The sequence below is a fragment of the Alligator mississippiensis genome, chromosome 3, assembly GCF_030867095.1.
Source record: "Alligator mississippiensis isolate rAllMis1 chromosome 3, rAllMis1, whole genome shotgun sequence".
Taxonomy (NCBI): domain Eukaryota; kingdom Metazoa; phylum Chordata; order Crocodylia; family Alligatoridae; genus Alligator; species Alligator mississippiensis.
Window position 1 is genome coordinate 17,911,046 of NC_081826.1, and position 14,450 is coordinate 17,925,495.

Consider the following 14,450-nt stretch of genomic DNA (forward strand, 5'->3'; position numbering starts at 1 on the left):
AACAGTCACATGAGTGTAAAAAAAGGCAGAATTTTAGCCCACGGGGCCTTTTTTTTTGTACCCTGTGGTGTAAATAACATTTAGTGATGGAACAAAAAATGGTTCTAATTAGGCAGACAACGTTATCTGGGGAGATGTGATATCTTTTATGAGACCAACTAAATAGTTGGAAAAATTGTTCTTTGCAAGCTTTTGGGCACAGACACCCTTCTTCAGGCACAGGGAGAGTCTGCTTCTGTTTTGTGCTCTCCTGGATGGAGCAGACTCTCCCTGTGCCTGAAGGAAGGGTGTCTGTGCCAGAAAACTTGCAAGGAACAATTTTTCCAAGCATTTAGTTGGTCTAATAAAAGATACCACATTTACCCAAATAACCTTGCCTGCCTATGTCCTTAGACCAACACAACTACAACCAACATGTTCTGATTAGGTGCACACAAGAGGGGCTGCTCTCTCTAGGTGCCTGCCACGCTCAGAAATATCAGTCAGCACTTGAGAGAAGGGACTGCAAGTCTGTTCTGTTCTCAGGTTTGCCACTGGTTTACTCTGACACCATGCACAAGTCACCTCGCCTTCATATGCGTGAGTTTTCCTATCTGTCAAAGGAAAGGATGATCTTGGGGATGCTCAAACTACGACACAGGAGTCAAGGGTTTGGTTCTTAGTTCCTCCAGTTTGATCTAGAAACATCACTTAGTGCTAGATCCAGTAAAGCACAAGAGGAAGCTTGACTCTGTACCCTAATGGTTAGGGCATGAACACAACTGCACCTGTAGCACTTATGGGATAGGCCAAACAGAGAGACACCTAGTGAGTTTAAGACATTGTCAGGGTTAGGTGGTCACTGAGCAAGGGGGAGTGAGTTCATAATTTTAGACTTGGATACCTCAAAGCTATCAAAGCTCCTTTTTTGTATCTGCTCCTCAGGTACAGACTCCCAGGGTGCTGACAGACATGTAGCTCCCCGTTGTAACTCACGGTGCTTAACAGAAAGCACCATGAGTTATAGCGACCCCCTGACCCAAAAGACATTCTGTGTTGGTTCGGGATGGCGGGTAGGAGGGAAGGAATCGAGCTCCACTTTGAAGCTGATTCAGGAGGAGCTGCGTGTCGGCAGGCTCTCTCCCCTAGGCCCCCTTCCCTCCTCCCAGCTCAGGTGCTGTCTGCAGGATGGGAGATGGGAGAAGAAGGGGAGGGAGCTCCGGGCTGTGGTTTGCCCAGCATGTGCTGGAGGAGGGGAGGGGAGGGCATGGCCTGGTGCCCCAGCTCATTGCTCTCTCCCTCCCTCCCTCCCTTCCTGCAGACAGCACTGGGGGCCAGATTGGGCTGCATCAGGCCAGCTCCAATCAGACAGAAGTTAATGAAGGTGTTGTGCTTTGGAGCACCTTCATCTGAACCCTCATTAAATGAGGGTTAATTTGTCACATGATCGGTCACTTTTAAAGCACTCTGCAGCCATGCACTTCTGTCAGGGCACAGCTGTAGAGCACTTTGAAGGGGCCAATCATACAACATGTTACTTCTATCAGTGCCCGTAAAGATATTTATGCACCCAGCTACCATTTGACTCGATGTGTGTGAAGCACTTGCATAGCAGTGTGGAGCTGGCCTTAGTGTCTTTGCCCCTCAGTTTTGAATGTCTAAAATGGAGTAGATAATCCTTCCTTTTTCTTGCCTATTAGAATGTAATCTCTGATAACAGGGGCAGTCCCTGAGTATGAGTCTGAATAGGGCTTAGCACTGCTGGGTCTCCTTGCTCACATGAAGCCTCACAACACTAAATGTGTAATACTGCTACTGCCAAGGAATGTATGGCTCTTTGGGCCTGGTCCTGCTACTCTCTTATCTATGTCCTTATTCACATGAGAATCCTATGAACTCAACTGAGGAAAAAAAATCATAACTGCAGTTCTGTTGGCTGGGTTTAAAACAAAGCATCAATTTAAAATGCCCCATGATTTCTGCTAAGAAATTGCTATAAAAACAGCAACACAGTTAGATTATTTTTAGGACACTCTGTGAAATCCTCATAATTTTGCTTTGAAGATTCAGAGGAGGATTTTCTTATGTTGTGAGTGCCATCACCTACACTTCCCTTCATGAGTTTGTGAAGCCCCTATAGTCATCTCCATAGTCCTGGGTGGGAAGTTGCTGGTAGAGAGATTGCAGAATATGCTAAATTTTGCTGCTAAATAGTGAATAAATGTAAGTCAGCATTAACTTAAGCATATCTGTTTGGGAAAGAAATGGTACGTTGTCTATGTGAGAAGCCTCATTGGTGTCTCCCTGTTTGAGTGCCTTTGAGGAAGGGGTGATTTTTTCTTTCTTTGTCTTCCAACATTCTCTCGTCTTCTAGACCATCTAGTAGTGTATTAGTAGGCTACTCTGGCTCTCCACTGGCAAGTCTGCTACTTTCTATACTCTTTTGGTACCATCCATAGCATGGGCAACAGGTGCCTCCTGAGTCTGGGGAGGTGCCCGCAGAAGCCACTGGCAGCGGGGCTGGAGTTGGTGAGCATCTTCAGTTGCTGCCCCTCACTGCCCACCCACAGACCTCTGGGACCTGCTCGTGCCCCTTGCTCCTCACCCACAGCCCCCTGCCCTCCCCAGTAGCACCCAAGCTCTGGCTGGCACCTATGGGAAGCAGTGGCTTTTGTAGCCTGAGCAGAGTGAGGATCCTGGCTACAGGCACTACAACTGGAGCGTTGCCCATGGGCGGGGCAGGGGCAGATGTGGGCTACCCACTGAAGGCTCAGGGCTTTCTGCCCTGCTGCCCTCCGCCCTCAATGCAGGCTAGTGGCTATGGGCTCAGGGCTTCTTGCCCTGATGCCCTCCCTCTGCGGCTTAGTGTGGGGGGACCCAGTGTGGGACTCAGGGCACAGTGGGGTGGGGAGCGACAGTATTGCTGACAGTGTGGCAGGGCACAGCAGGGTGGGGAGGGACAGTGTAGCTGCCAGGAGCCCCACGCTGCCATGGTGAGGCACCTTCAGCCTTCCTGGCAGCAGCAGCGGCTACAACTCCACGCCCCCCACCCCCTGCCACTGCTCATGGGTGGGCAGGGGGTGCCTCACAAAGGTAGTGCAGGGTTCCCAGTACTGGCACCGAGCCTCCTTGCCTGGCCCTGCTCTGCTCTGCCCTGCCATGCTGGGTTCCAGTCACTGGGCAGCGGAGGCCCTGGGGGAAAGGCAGCAGAGCAGGGAGCCCCAAGCCTTCAGCTGTCAGCCCACCTAGATTCATAGATTCATAGATGTTAGGGTCAGAAGGGACCTCAATAGATCATCAAGTCCGACCCCCTGCAGAAGCAGGAAAGAGTGCTGGGGCTAGATGACCCCAGCTAGATACTCGTCTAACCTCCTCTTGAAGACCCCCAGGGTAGGGGAGAGCACCACCTCCCTTGGGAGCCCGTTCCAGACTTTGGCCACTCGAACTGTGAAGAAGTTCTTCCTAATGTCCAGTCTAAATCTGCTGTCTGCCAGCTTGTGGCCATTGTTACTTGTAACCCCCGGGGGCGCCTTGGTGAATAAATACTCACCAATTCCCTTCTGTGCCCCCGTGATGAACTTAAAGGCAGCCACAAGGTCGCCTCTCAACCTTCTCTTGCAGAGGCTGAAAAGGTCCAGTTTCTCTAGTCTCTCCTCATAGGGCTTGGTCTGCAGGCCCTTAACCATACGAATGGCCCTTCTCTGGACCCTCTCTAGGTTATCCACATCCATCTTGAAGTGCGGCGCCCAAAATTGCACGCAGTACTCCAACTGCGGACTGACCAGCGCCTGATAGAGGGAAAGTATCACCTCCTTGGACCTATTCATCATGCATCTGCTGATGCACGATAAAGTGCCATTGGCTTTTTTGATGGCTTCGTCACACTGCCGACTCATGTTCATCTTGGAGTCCACTAGGACTCCAAGATCCCTTTCCACCTCTGTGCCACCCAGCAGGTCATTCCCTAGGCTGTAGGTGTGCTGGACATTTTTCCTCCCTAGGTGCAGCACTTTGCATTTCTCCTTGTTGAACTGCATCCTGTTGTTTTCTGCCCACTTGTCCAACCTATCCAGGTCTGCCTGCAGCTGTTCCCTGCCCTCTGGCGTGTCCACTTCTCCCCATAGCTTTGTGTCGTCTGCAAACTTGGACAGAGTACATTTGACTCCCTCGTCCAAGTCGCTGATGAAGACATTAAAGAGTATCGGTCCAAGGACCGAGCCCTGCAGGACCCCACTGCCCACACCCTTCCAGGTCGAGACCGACCCATCTACCACGACTCTCTGGGTGCGACCCTCGAGCCAATTCGCCACCCACCGGATTGTGTAGTCATCCACATCACAGCCTCTTAACTTGTTCACCAGTATGGGGTGGGATACTGTATCGAAGGCCTTCCTGAAGTCTAAGTATATGACATCCACCCCTCCTCCTGTGTCCAGGCGTTTCGTAACCTGGTCATAGAAAGAGACTAGATTAGTAAGGCATGATCTGCCCGCCACAAACCTGTGCTGGTTTCCCCTCAGCATAATTTGTCCTGCCAGGCTCTCACAAATGTGAGCCTTGATAATTTTTTCAAAGACTTTGCCAAGGATGGAGGTGAGACTGACTAGTCTATAGTTGTCCAGGTCCTCCTTCCTCCCCTTCTTGAAAATGGGGACCACGTTGGCCCTTTCCCAGTCCTCTGGGACTTGGCCCGTGCGCCACGAGCGTTCGAATATTCCCGCCAGTGGCTCTGCAATGATGTCGGCCAGTGCCTTCAGCACCCTTGGATGGAGCTCATCTGGGCCTGCCGACTTAAAGGCATCCAGTTCTTCCAAGTGACTCTGCACCATCTCAGGGTCTACGCATGGAAGTCTGGCGCCTTGCTGCTGCCTCTCTACAACCCCAGTGAGAGACTTGTCGTGCCCCTCACTTAGGAACACTGAGGCAAAGACCTCGTTGAGGAGTTCAGCCTTGTCCCCCCTGTCCGTCACCTGTGACCTGCACACAAATCTGGGGGGCATATGCCCCCCGATGCCCGTCCCAGGAGTGCACATAGAGGTGAGAAGCCACCTCTCCTACTGCCCCCTGGACAAGCTACCCGCTCCTCCATCTCATTCCCTGCCTGGGCCCTGTGGCCTCATGTGGCCCTGAGCCACAAGCCCCATGCACCACCCTGGCTTAGCAGCAGCCCTAGCCTCAGCCCTGCCTCCTTTGCTATGGGTGCCTCAATCCCTCCCCCACCAGACTTACCTGCGGAGAGTTGCTCTCCACCATGCCTGACTGACATGGCATCCCCTGCCTGACTGCCCTCCTTCCACTCCCCCAGCCCCTTGCAGGCTGGAACTCAGGCATCCCACAAGGGGAAACGCTCCTTTTCCCATGTTTTTCTCCTTAAAAAGAGAACATATGGGTTTTTCTCCTTAACATGACAAAAATCCAGGTTTTATCATGTTTTTCTGTGGTGAATGGAAAACCTAGATCCCTGCTGGTAACTAAGGCTGCTGAGCTGGTGAGAGTCTCTCTGAAACATAGAGGCTGTGATGCCTTTTTTTTACAACACGTATGACAGAGCATGGGGCCCTTGTGTAGCTGTCGTAGAGGGATATATCAGTTGGAAGAGGGCAGTATGGTACTGGTATATGCATGGCTGTGAATGGCAAATGGAATGAGAATAAATTTTTAGTTTTCATTTTACTTCTCATCTTCTTAGTGGAGCATTGCTACTAATACTGAACTCTCTCAGCCTTTGTTTTTATTCTTTATGTGTTATCTAACTCAAGAAATACTTTTGTTGCTTGTTCAATCTTTTCATCAGACGAGACTCAATTCATTTAAAGTATTCAGGCACAAATGAAAGGCTGTCCTGTTTAATTTCTTGTTACTGGCAGACTGAAAGAGTTTTTTTTTTTAATGGATGATCCCTAAGATATGAGTGTATACAACATGGAACCAGTACAGTCCCTTCAATTATTACTTTACCTTGGCCTCCACAGTCCTTTACCCTTCTGGGACCTCTATTAAGGGTGCAATTGTGGGTGTGGGGAGCGGGATTTATCTATGTAGACACTTGACCTCTGGAAACTAGATTGAACCCAATTTATAAATAACTTATTTCACCAAATAGTCACTGGATAGTAATTAGTTTGTTTTCATTAATACTACACTAGGAGCACAGAGGGGAAAAGCATCATACCTTACCTTAGTGTTTTGATTGGTCGGCTCATTAGGCCTCTCGTTGAACAAAATATAGCATGTTGCTTCTTGTTAATACAATGGCATGGGTGGCAACAATTTATGGCAGCAGGAATGTCTGCAATATGCTTCCAGTAACCCATAGCAACCAAAGTAAGTGCTGCATGCCCACAAATCACATGCAAACTCTGCTTTCCGTATTATTTGTTTTGTGATTTATCACTCAAGCCTGGTGAAAATCTTAAAAGAAATGACCACAGCCAGCATGCTGGCTTTGACAGGTATACATTGTTATCTCTGCGTTTGTTATTTTCTACTGTTTCTTCTTAATGACTGACTTCATGGGCCGGTATCGTGTACTAATCTCTAGTTCCATTCTAGGGTGGAAATGGTACAGCAAGCACAGACTGGAAAAGAACGAGTGACTCATATGCCTAAACATTTGTAATAGTTAGCAGGAAAACAAATATTGATGCTGAGGAAATCTGCATGTAATAACAATTGAAAAATGAAAGGGGAATCATTCCAGGCTTGATGTAGCTTTACTGTGTCCTCAAGACGTGCACTGACCTCATGATGGCCGTGTTTGTGTGCGCGCGTGCTTGCAGTGAAAGCAGAATCGGACCCTTAGGGGTTGATATTTTGTTCTATTGCGGGGGTCTAAGGGCAAGGAGGAAGAAACTTTTGCCTTTGGAATCTGCAGTTTGTTTGGCAATAACTAACAAAGGAAAGCATTTAACCATAGTGATGAGCCTTCCTTTCCATGAAATATTCATGCATTTAGGATGATTAATCATTTTTAAGGCTTTAATTTGCTTGGAGCTTGATATTTTTTTTTTTTTTTTTTTTATAGCCTGATTATTTGCATCTGGGCAAAATGCCATGCACAGGTAAGTGTATGCCCTGAAAATCATGGGTTCACATGCCTCCCTGTGGCACTTCTCCTACTTCTCAGCCCGTTAGAACAGTAGAGGTTCAGAATGGGCAGGGGGTGAGGTCTAAAAGCCAGGGGACCCCCTGTGGGAACCATGTCTCCTACTTCAACAAAGCAGGTTCAGCTGACTCTCTGGCAGCTGTCCATTGCTGCTCCTCTATCCTGCCAATGCCTGGAGTTTGTAGCTCTTACATTTCCTCCCTACAACAGAAATGTAACACCTTGGCACCTGCTCTGTCATTTAGGGAGCAAAACGTGAAGCAATGCACTCCAATTCCAGTTTGCAAAAGAAGCGGGGAGAGGTCAGTTCCCAGTATTCCCACTCTTACTATAAATACAAAGGGATTTATGAAAAAAAAGACCCAATGATTATGAAGACATTGGGTCTGCTTCTCAGCTGGCATAAATCTGCCTGACACACTGAATTTCATGGAACTTTATTGATGCATTTGAGTTGAAGGTATTGCTCCTTCTGGCTCCAAGTTGGACCTGTTAACCAAGGGAAACTCTTATTAAAACCAAGTTAAATGTTTCCAAAACAACTAGTACACAGTCAAACCAAGTGTTTTGCCAGGTTAAATTCACTGTTATCCAGAGTAATTACAATCTCACTGATTTACAAGCAGGTGTGTGGAAGTGAACGAGAGTAGGGTTGCTCAGCCCCCAGCTCTCAGGTCGTATCTGCCCCCTAATGCCATGTTATCTGGCTCATGGGGCTCCTCATGAGCTGTGGCCCTGCAGGGCACATGGGATTGGCCAAAGACAGCATGGGACCATAGGGCTTGATCCCAGTGCATGGGGCTGCACAGGGTCCTGGAGCCGGATCCTGGCATGCAGGACTGGGAGGGGGTAGCACAAGGCCCCAGGGCCCAATCCCCCCATTCAGAACCAGATAGAGGCACAATGGGGCCCCAGGCCTGAACCTAGCACACGTGGTCTGATCTGGACTTTGCAGTGGCCCCATGCTACTCATCTAGCCCACAGGACCAAAAGGTTGAGCACCACAGAATTAGGCCACTTGCTTAAGAAGTAAATCTAGGTTTGTGGGTTTGCATTAATATTTGGAAGATTGTGGCTCCCAGTCCTATACTCAGCCCATCAGACTATGTTGTCTTTGTCTTGTATTAATTCGGGACTATGTAGCAATAGTTGAACAGATTCAAACATTGATCTGAAGCCCAAGGGAGCCCTCATGTAATGCAAAAAAAAATCCATACTAATTGCCATTTAACTTCCCTCTTGCTATTACAACCCAGCAAAACACTAGCATTTTCCCTTAAATCTTGCAGAAACAATGCAGTGTGGCTTTGAAGCATACACCTCGACTGACATATGGGGTAGATTTCATTAGCTATTTCCTATGTGATAAATAACACTGCATTATTAATGTCCTGTTAAGCAAACATTAGCTGTATTAAAAATGAATATTGAAAAAAATCATGAAATGGTAGTATATTAACATGAGTGGCCATCCAGCTCATCCATCATTGGAAAAATCCTTTCCTGTAATCAAAGGAATTCAGAGCTGAAAATAAACGATAAAATGTTTTCTGTCTATTTATTTCAGTCTCTCAGATCAGAGCTGCTGTTACTGTGTCCTGCTCACATGTTTTTGATAGTTGGAAAAAGGGAGATTCACTTAGAGAAGAACTGAAATAGAAATGATTATTCATTAACTGTTTTGCAGACACAGCATACATGGAACTATATATGACCCAAAGTATAAGTAGTCCCTACCCAGAAGAGTTTACAGTCTATGGAAAACAAAAGGAGACTAGAGTAGACATGCTGGGAAGTCCAGATGAATAAATTCATGTGATCTCCCCAGATATTATATTATATTATATTATATTATATTATATTATATTATATTATATTATGGAACACTAAACTCACTACAGGCCTACAACAGCAAAACTGGTCATTTTCCTATATGCATATCCCATGGTATCAGATGATTTTTCCAGCTACTTCTTTGCCATCTTTACCATCATATAGACTCAGGCAGTTGATGCCTCCAGATATTTCAGGTAAATGGGGAAAGTGTATTAATTTTCATGACTGTGTAATGGAGTCTTTATCTATGACAAGAGAGGGAAGCAAAAGAAAGAATAAGAAAAGGACTGGGAGAAGGGTGATCCAGTTGGTAGGGCACTACCCAAGGACTGCTTCTCCATTGATTTCTGAGCTTCTTCTCTCCAGCTTCTGAAATGGGGCCAGAGCCAGACTTAGATTTGTGGGGTCCTGGGCCAATTATAGATTGTGGCAACAATGTGATTGATTAGTTTGGAGTAATTTACCTGGATTTAACTTTTTTAGTAATTAATGCAATTGTAAAGATGAGCCAACCAACCAACTCTCCCAAACATGGCAGTGGGTGTTATTACAACTGCTGGCCACAAGGTGGCAAGGCACAGTTTGCATGGAGCAAATGACTTTTCTGGGGATGAAACCGCTGACCTGTTCCAAGGGCTGGCTTTCCCGCGTAGTCACGTTTCTACATATTTCCCGAGGGATAACTTTATCCTGGATTCAAGTGCTTTACTAGGCATTGGGGCTGTGTATCACGTGTCCACTTCACTTTTTCTGTGTAGTAAAGTTGGTTTAATATAGAGGAAACGTGTTGCGTGTCCACACTCTCATCCAACAGACCTCAGACGAGTGTGTTGAATGATTTGCACAAACTTAGCTGAGTGGGGCCCTCCCTGGCCTAGGGCTTCAGACAGTTATCCTGCTTGCATGTCCTGACGATTCGCTCTGCTTTCAGAGGTGTTGTGAGGTTAAATGTCTTAAAGTTCATCATTTTCATTCCATCCAGGAAGAGCACGCACCAGCTGCTGAAACTTCCTTAGCCTGACGAAGGGTTTTTGAACCCGAAAGCTTGCTTAATAACTATTCTCCAACTATTTGGGTTGGTGTAATAAAAGATATCAAATTCACCCAAGGAACCTTGTTTGCTTAAAGTTCATCAGACACTCGGAGACTACAGAGGTGGGGTCTGTGCCAGTATCATAGGGTGTTTCTAAATACAGGGGGTGGAAAGGGGGTGCTTGCATCAGAGCAGCTCCGAGAGCCGCTCTAACTAAAGTGATAAAGCATCTTGTGTATCGGTGTCCCTGTGCTTCAAAATGGCAGTGAATGAGCTTTAGTTAACATGAGCTTTAGTTAAAGTGAGCAAAGCTTGTCGAATGAGTTTTAAAGTGCCCCTACCACCATTTTCAAGTGCAGGGATGCTGATACATGAGATGTGGAAGCTGGCTGGAGCACGGTAATTACCACACTCCAGCAGACTAGATTAACTGAGTCTGCTCCAATGCGCTGTAATTGCAGCACATCAGAGCAGCCTCCCGGCTCGTGTACCAACCCCCATAGATAGATAGAACGAGGCTGTCTGCACAGTCTTGTTCAAGCCTCTGTCTTGAATTCAGCTGCTGTGCAATGTCCAGCCAGAGCTGGCCTCAGTGCACCTGGGACTAATGGTGCTCATTGTTGTTACTTATTTTTAAGCATTTGTATTGTGGAGCCCATTGTGTGAGGCACTTTACTGTACATGCTTCCAGCCTGCTGACTTTACAGTAAGTCAGCACCATTCAGCAAAGTCCTCTGCAGACAGGTGAGTCCGGGGCAGTGGTGCTGTGTGTGTCGGGTGAAACTGTTGAGCAGAGTTCCAGGAACAAGCTGGTAAAAAGACCAAATTTATCTCTAGCCCTTTTAACTCCTTTAAATCGCTGCAGAAAGCATTTGTCAGGCAGCAGGAAGAAGCTCACTTACCACCTGCACGTTTGCACCTCTCTGTGTACACAAACAATGAACTTTAGTTTCCAGGGGTGTCCTTTCCCTAACCGCCAAACCACAAACACACGCTCACCTCAGCCACTTTTACTGACAGCTCAAAATTGTATCCACTGGAATCGCCAAACATCACTAACAAAGCATTAGGATATCCTAGCGGATATCCTGACAGCTTAATTATCAGGATAGTAACCACTCTTATTGCCACTTCTCCCTCTGCCATATTTTTCCCTACATCTCATAAATGCAACTTTGTTTTATGACTGAGATGCATGAAACTACAATACAAGGAAGGGTTTTTCCAAGGACTGACCGGATGTTTGCTTTCTGTTGGCTGTGAATAAATATTGATATTCCTAATCCTAAAACTCACAAATTCAATAAAAAATAAACACCATAGCTTTGCTGTTAATGAGTAATTGGGTATCAAGTACATTTGTGCAAGACAGATATGCAGAGTTGGTCGTAATACGATGGGAATCAATTTCCATTTATTTGTTACCACCATAGACAGTATCTATGCTTTTGTTTTCAGGTAAATTATTCTCCATAAAACAAAATGGGAAGCAAATATGGTCCCTGCAAAGTAAATGCATTTAAATTATAACAATTTGCACTTAAATATGGTGGCGGCTCTGCCTTCCATCATTCTGCTGCTATATGTCATTCACAGCTGTTAATTTAACAGCCTAGTGCTTGCTTCCACCAAGGTGAATTATGCATATTGCACTGCAACAAGATCACCAGCAGTGGGCTCTGGATAGGCAGCCCCAGGAGCATCAGGGATGCTGATGGCCAAGCTGCCTGGTCTCTACAATGGAAGTCAGAGGCCCTTACAGAGGCTTTCCTAATAACTAAAGAGCCCACACACTGACATGGTGTTATACCACATGCTGCTTTTCCCCAAGAGGGCCATACTCAACAGGCTTGGGCTTGATTTTCTAAAGTAACCCCATCCTATTTATGAAAGCAGGCACCAGTGAAAGTGTGGCATGTGCTATCTTTTTCTGCAGGATCCAGGAGAAGTGCTGAGTGACAGCGAAGGTTTCTGCCTTTGTCTCCTCTAACACCAACTCCACGTAAAACACCAGAACAGTTTGCCCTCCAGCAACCCAAGAAAATATATCTTGTATGGTATGCAAGGGAGTCAAACTCACCTAGGCTTGCGGGGGCCAACCAGCATGCCACATCCAGCACGAGTCCCGGAGCAGGCACCGCATGCACGTGTCCCAGACTGGCAGCTCTGAAACCATGCTGCACATGATGCCCATTCCAGCATGCATCTGCTCCATGCTGTATCCAAAGTGGGTGCTGTGTGTGGTGTGTGCCCTGGAGTGGCCGATCCAGGACCAGGACCAGCACCAGACCACACTTGGCTCTTAATCTGGGCCCATGCTGTATGCAGCACCTGTTGTGGTTGCTCCAAGACTCACACTGGAGCAGTGCTGCATTCGGCGGGATCCTGGAGCAGCAGGAGTGGGCATCTAGTGCACCCTGCATGCTGCCTGGAGGCTGGATAATATAGCTTCATAGGCCAAATCCAGCCTCTGGGACACATCTTTGACACTCCTGCATTACCTTATGTCTGTGATGTGACTAAGCAAGTCAGTGTGTTGGTATATTCAGGAGTGTATAAGGAGTGGCACTGTATGGGCATCTTCCCGTGAGGTGCTATGTATGCTCAGTTCCTGTAGGCTTGAGGAGTCTCTGCAGTTTGAGGGGTTGGGCCACTGCGTTCCTTATCATTCCTTTACTTCTGAAGACTTTAATGATCTTCTAAAATTGAATTAAATACTATAATCTACTATTCATAAAAAGAGTATTAACCTTGTCTTGTGACCTAAAGTGTTATGTATAATCCTTGCAAATACTTACACATTAAAATATACCATGGCTTTCTATTTGGCTTAATCTTACACTACCAAGGTTTGCCAGCACAGCTGGGAAGATCACACCCTGTTGCCAACCGAACTGTGCCAGTAAAACTCTGGTTTGGCTGCAGCTACATTGACAGAATAATATTTTTTGTCAGCTTAGCTTGGGTTGTTTGTGGAGGTGGCATAGCCACCCAGCAGAAAACCCTCCTGTCTTGGCATACACTCTAGCAGCAGAGACTCTGTCATGTGATAAACTTTTAGTTACCTGAATTGAACCCGGTTTACAGGCTCAGCATACAGCTTTAAATGCTGATCATGTTATCTTACCATTTAAGCAAAGTGTTAGCAAATTAGCTTACTGTGGGAACGGGATTTTTTTTCCTCTTTTTTTTGTCTTCTATGAAAACGTACTGAAAATACTGAGCAGCACACAATGTTAAAGTGATGCAAATGAGTTCATTTTCCTCCTGACGTTAGAACAGCACTAGTTTCAGTACTCGATTCTACTTTCAGTCGGAAAAAAAAAAAGAATTAATGAGAAAGTTGGGTTAATTGAAATATCATGAGGTTATGACACCTACAGAGATCTGTGGGTGATCTAAAAAAAATGTTCATCTGTCATGCTTTCCCCCCTCCTCATTTGTGTGTAATGGTATCAGCTGACAGGGATAGAGATAAAATGTTATCACATATGGTGTCAGTTCCACTAAGGCCTTTTTACATTTAAAATATTAATACAAACAGAAGCTAGTTGGACTAATTTCCAAATTTTTACACAATTTACCTCTCCAGTTCAGAGCAGTTACCTTGTAACTGTGTGTGAGGGAAGGGTTCTTTATTGTATTTAGAGCAAGAACAATCTGATCTTCCTTGATAGTGTGCAGATATAGCTTCCTGGCCTTAGTGTTTTTTACATACACTGGGCTCTACCTGCCTGTTCAGGGAATCTACCCTACCCTCTTCTGCTTTGCATGAATGATGATGATTTACTAGCTTATAGCATATCTACTAAAACATCTAGTTACGCTTATTTGCTCAAGCAGCAATCCTCTGTGTGTCATTTGCTTAAGGAAATCTTTCAATGATTGCAATATTTTATGGATATTTTGTAGCTACCTACTCCTCTGCTCCTGGTCTTGTAAACAATACTGTGAGTTGTTGGTAATATACTATGTTCGGCTTCCTGTGATCAGGGACCTGATGAAGAATGCCTTGCTTTCAAAAGCTTATCTAACTTTATCCCAATTACATAGTTGGTCCAATAAAAGATATTGTAAGAAATGCTTGCCTCTCCATATAAATCTAACTGATTCTGTGCTTTATTCTCCGTTCTTTAGCAAACATCCCAAATCAGCATTTTATACTTGCTGCGCACATGTGCAGGACAGCAAAGAACTAGATCAATGAAAGAAAGGAGTAGTTTGGATCATTTTTATCAGTGAATTGGGCACGAGCATGGTATGTAGGTGCAGGCCTAACATTCAACACAAGGCTTATCTCTACCATGGCAGGATTGTATCCTAGAAAGGACAGAACTAGGAAAGCCCTGCCTGCCTCAGTCCACAGGCACTCTCCATTGCTGGAAGTTTGCCAGTGACACTGCTCTGGGCTCATCCCAGGCACCTGCTCTCAAGCTCTTGGTCTCTGGTGGTCCTGAGAGCAGCAGTGGCAGGCATGTGGTGTCACACTGCTCCTGG

At 46.1% G+C, this 14,450-nt stretch overlaps 1 long non-coding RNA gene across 1 annotated transcript in view; it reads left to right on the forward strand.

Annotated features, from left to right (window-relative positions):
- LOC132249059 (uncharacterized) overlaps positions 1-14,041 on the forward strand; it is a 160,901-nt gene extending 146,860 nt beyond the window's left edge. The window contains exons 3-4 of the long non-coding RNA XR_009460445.1: positions 7,004-7,040; positions 11,890-14,041. This is a non-coding gene — a long non-coding RNA (uncharacterized LOC132249059). The remainder of the gene's footprint in view (positions 1-7,003; positions 7,041-11,889) is intronic.
- The last annotated feature ends 409 nt before the right edge of the window (positions 14,042-14,450 follow it).